The sequence below is a fragment of the Nerophis ophidion genome, linkage group LG14, assembly GCF_033978795.1.
Source record: "Nerophis ophidion isolate RoL-2023_Sa linkage group LG14, RoL_Noph_v1.0, whole genome shotgun sequence".
Taxonomy (NCBI): domain Eukaryota; kingdom Metazoa; phylum Chordata; class Actinopteri; order Syngnathiformes; family Syngnathidae; genus Nerophis; species Nerophis ophidion.
The window spans coordinates 26,980,442-26,985,441 of record NC_084624.1 but is presented as its reverse complement, the minus strand read 5'-3'; the positions used below and the strand labels follow the sequence as shown (position 1 = coordinate 26,985,441).

General features: G+C 42.7%; 1 protein-coding gene across 1 annotated transcript in view; it reads right to left on the bottom strand.

The window, feature by feature from the left end:
- Positions 1–3,181: 3,181 nt before the first annotated feature.
- The window catches only part of LOC133568389 (solute carrier family 22 member 23-like), a 102,899-nt gene continuing 101,080 nt past the window's right edge, over positions 3,182–5,000 (bottom strand). The window contains exon 10 of the mRNA XM_061920282.1: positions 3,182–5,000. This exon is cut by the window's right edge and continues 1,855 nt beyond it. The gene's annotated coding sequence lies outside the window, so the exon portion shown is untranslated.

Sequence of the window (5,000 nt, the reverse complement as noted above, 5' to 3'; positions counted from 1 at the left end):
ACCCTCCGGTCCCCCTTCTTAAAGAGAGGAACCACCACCCCGGTCTGCCAATCCAGAGGTACCGCCCCCGATGTCCACGCGATGCTGCAAAGTCTTGTCAACCAAGACAGCCCCACAGCATCCAGAGCCTTAAGGAACTCCGGGCGGATCTCGTCCACCCCTGGGGCCTTGCCACCGAGGAGCTTTTTAACTACCTCAGCGACCTCAGCCCCAGAAATAGGAGAGTCCACCACAGATTCCCCAGGCACTGCTTCCTCATAGGAAGACGTGTTGGTGGGATTGAGGAGGTCTTCGAAGTATTCCTTCCACCTATCCACAACATCCGCAGTTGAGGTCAGCAGAACACCATCCGCACCATACACGGTGTTGATAGTGCACTGCTTCCCCTTCCTAAGGCGGCGGACGGTGGTCCAGAATCGCTTCGAAGCCGTCCGGAAGTCGTTTTCCATGGCTTCCCCGAACTCCTCCCATGTCCGAGTTTTTGCCTCCGCGACCGCTGAAGCTGCACACCGCTTGGCCTGTCGGTACCTGTCCACTGCCTCTGGAGTCCTATGAGCCAAAAGGACCCGATAGGACTCCTTCTTCAGCTTGACGGCATCCCTCACCGCTGGTGTCCACCAAGGGGTTTTAGGATTGCCGCCCCGACAGGCACCAACTACCTTGCGGCCACAGCTCCGATCTGCCGCCTCGACAATAGAGGTGCGGAACATGGTCCACTCGGACTCAATGTCCAGCACCTCCCTCGTGACATGTTCAAAGTTCTTCCGGAGGTGTGAATTGAAACCTTGTTTGACAGGAGACTCTGCCAGACGTTCCCAGCAGACCCTCACAATGCGTTTGGGCCTCCCAGGTCTGTCCGGCATCCTCCCCCACCATCGCAGCCAACTCACCACCAGGTGGTGATCGGTAGAAAGCTCTGCTCCTCTATTCACCCGAGTGTCCAAAACATGAGGACGCAAATCCGATGACACAACTACAAAGTCGATCATGGAACTGCAGCCTAGGGTGTCCTGGTGCCAAGTGCACATATGGACACCCTTATGTTTGAACATGGTGTTTGTTATGGACAGACCGTGAAGAGCACAAAAGTCCAATAACAAAACACCACTCGGGTTCAGATCCGGGCGGCCATTCTTCCCAATCACGCCTCTCCAGGTTTCACTGTCGTTGCCAACGTGAGCGTTGAAGTCTCCCAGTAGGACAAGCGAATCACCCGGGGGAGCACTTTCCAGTACTCCCTCGAGTGTTCCCAAAAAGGGTGGGTACTCTGAACTGCTGTTTGGTGCATAAGCACAAACAACAGTCAGGACCCGTCCACCCACCCGAAGGCGGAGGGAGGCTACCCTTTCTTCCACTGGGTTGAACTCCAACGTACAGGCTTTGAGCCGGGGGGAAACAAGAATTGCCACCCCAGCCCGTCGCCTCTCACTGCCGGCAACGCCAGAGTGGAAGAGGGTCCAATCTCTCTCGAGAGAAGTGGTTCCAAAGCCCTTGCTGTGCGTCGAAGTGAGTCCGACTATATCAGCCGGAATTTCTCGACTTAGCGCACTAGCTCAGGCTCTTTCCCCCCCAGTGACGTGACGTTCCACGTCCCAAGAGCTAGCTTCTGTAGCCGAGGATCGGACCGCCAAGTGCCCTGCCTTTGGCTGCCGCCCAGCTCACATTGCACCCGACCTCCATGGCCCCTGCTATGGGTGGTGAGCCCATTGGAGGGGTGACCCACGTTGCCTCTTCGGGCTGTGCCCGGCCAGGCCCCATGGGAACAGGCCCGGCCACCAGGCGCTCGCCATCGTGCCCCAACTCCGGGCCTGGCTCCAGAGGGGGGCCCCGGTGACCCGCGTCCGGGCGAGGGAAATCTGGGTGCATGATTTTTCTTCTTCATAAAGGTCTTCGAGCTGCTCTTTGTCTGATCCCTCACCTAGAACCTGTTTGCCTTGGGAGACCCTACCAGGGGGCTTTATGCCCCCGGACAACATAGCTCCTAGGATCATTGGGACACGCAAACTCCTCTACCACGATAAGATTGCAGCTCAGAGAGGAGTCTCACGTTGTGCGATTCAGAATCAATTCTCATTTTTTTTGAAAATCTATTTTTTGTTTTTGTTTGTTTTTTAATCAATCCAACAAACCACTACACAGCAATACCATAACAATGCAATCCAATTCAAAAACCAAACCTGACCCAGCAAAACTCAGAACTGCAATAAACAGAGCAATTGAGAGGAGACACAAACACGACACAGAACAAACCAAAAGTAGTGAAACAAAAATGAATATTATCAACAGTATCAATATTAGTTATAATTTCAGCATAGCAGTTATTAAAAATCCCTCATTGACATTATCAGTAGACATTTATAAAAATAAAAAAGAGAACAATAGTGTCACAGTGGCTTACACTTGCATCGCATCTCATAAGCTTGACAACACACTGTGTCCAATATTTTCACAAAGATAAAATAAGTCATATTTTTGGTTCATTTAATAGTTTAAACAAATTTACATTATTGCGGTCAGTTGATAGAACATTGTCCTTTACAATTATAAAAGCTTTTTTAAAAAAATATACTATTACAGAATGGGCTAGATCCTGCTGAAATCCTATGTCATGAATGAATACAGAATTGTTTTGAATCGGAAAAATATCGTTTTTGAATCGAGAATCGCGTTGAATGGAAAAATTGATATATTATCAAATCGCGACCCCAAGAATCGATATTGAATCGAATCGTGAGACACCCAAAGATTCGCAGCCCTAACTATATATATATATATATATATATATATATGCACATACATATACCTAAATATATACATATTTATACACACATTCACATATACACTGTATACCAGTAAGTCTTACCAACTGAAATGAAAATCAAATAAGACAAACTGAATTCATAAATACTTAATATTTAAATTATCGCTAATTTTTTCATATTGAAATAATACAGAAAATGTAACATTGAAATATAACATCTATATTTAAAACATGCTCATAAAAGACACAAATATTTTAAATACTTCATTTAGTTACATGCTATTAGAAACATAAATGCCAATAAACTTAATAGTACGTTGGAAACTAGCATTTTAATTTTAATTCAGAAATTGAATTCCATTTGGTGGTTGGGGCGTGGATAACTTCCTGTTTGACATTGACACAAACAAAAGACTCAAGTTGATCAATAAATAATGGTTTATTTTAACAACAGGTATGGCTTATGTACACGTGCATCATTCACGTCGCTTCAAAAGGGAACGTTCAAAAATCAGAAATGATACAATCCAAAGTTTCAAAGTTTGGGTCTTTTGTTACATTCTTTCAGATCTCGCTTCCCAGAGGGGAAGGAAGCAAAAACCGGAAAACATTGGACTTTGTGACCTTTCACCTATTCACTTATATTAGCTGAAACTTCCTTCATGACTCATTGTACAAATAGTCAACATGGTCCATCTGCAGTGTGCGCGCACACACACACACACACACACACACACACAAACACACACACACACACACACAAACACACACACACACACACTCTCTCTCTCTCTCTCTCAATCCAGTCAGTGTTTCTGCTGGTGATCAAATATTCACAGATGTTGAACTTTGTCTTCACAATGCAATGTCCTCAGTCAGCACCGCACTAAAGCTGCATGACATTAGGAAGGTAGTCGGAAGCGTCTGCTGTTGTTGTTGTTGTTGTTGTGCCGCTTCTCTGCTTGCCAGACTTTGGCTCCAAACAATCAGAGGAAGCCCAGAGCAAACAGACGCCTTGTTGGAGCCAAAGTCTGCAGCAGATGTTAAAGATTGGACAAAGTCCACCTTAAGTGTTCTCCTCCTTCCATACTTTTGTACTCATCTATTGGGGTCACTTAGTGTATCAAAGAGTAATAAAGTCAGCCTGAAAAAGACAACAATCATCCAAAGGGGATTAAAGAAAAATACTGTATATAAGGAGGAAAACGATGGGTAATCTTGCGGTATTAGGTTGTTTTTTCAGTGAAAAAGTTGAAATTTTATGAGAAGAATATATATATTCTTAGATATTAACGTTAATTTTTAAATACTTTTACTATTTTTTGTTTCAACTTTTAGACTTCAAAGTCAAAATTTTGTCCAAACAGAAAATCTGTCCCAGCTGCACTCGGGCAGATGGAGTTCTGTCATCATACATACAGTACAGGACAAAAGTTTGGACACACCTTCTCATTCAATGTGTGTTCTTTATTTTCATGTCATTACATTGTAGATTATTAATATTTGTTGGGGGGAGAGCTGAAAAAAGTTGTAGGTAACGGCGGAATGTGACAAGAATTAAATCGTAATATCACAACAGCAAATAAATAAAAATTGTATAAAAAAATATATATATATATTTTTACTTTTTTTAGGGAAAAAATACATAATGAACTGAAATCATATTACAAAAAAATGCAATCTTAGGAAATGTAGGTGTTTTTTTGTTTATTCCTCAAAAAAAACCTATGATAGGTAATGTAACTAGAATAAGTCAGAGAATTAAATCGTAATACCGCAAGATATATATGTATTAGGAAAAAACACGAGTTATTGTAGGGAAATAAGCTGTAATTTTTAATGACTAAATTGACAATCCTCACACATTTGAATGTATATTAAATTTGAAAATGTATTTTTTTTTTTTATAATTTGCCATAAAGTCTACACCTTCTTTGTAGTTAGTTCCATTTATTTTTTATATTTCAGTATATACCTTTTTAATTGTAATAATCCTATTATTAAAACTTTATTCATGTATTTCCAAAAATTCATGTCATGAAATGCTAAACTCATTCTCAGAGTTTGACTTGTTTTGGCTCTCTTCAGTACCACGTTACTACTCGCTTCTCCGACTTTGACGTCACATGCTTGCAGGAAATTTGTGCTTTGATGCGTACAGCAGCATTACCAACATTTCCTAACCCGACCATCTGTGGAAATATCCTCAAACTTTGTTTGATCCAAGCCACCAGATGGT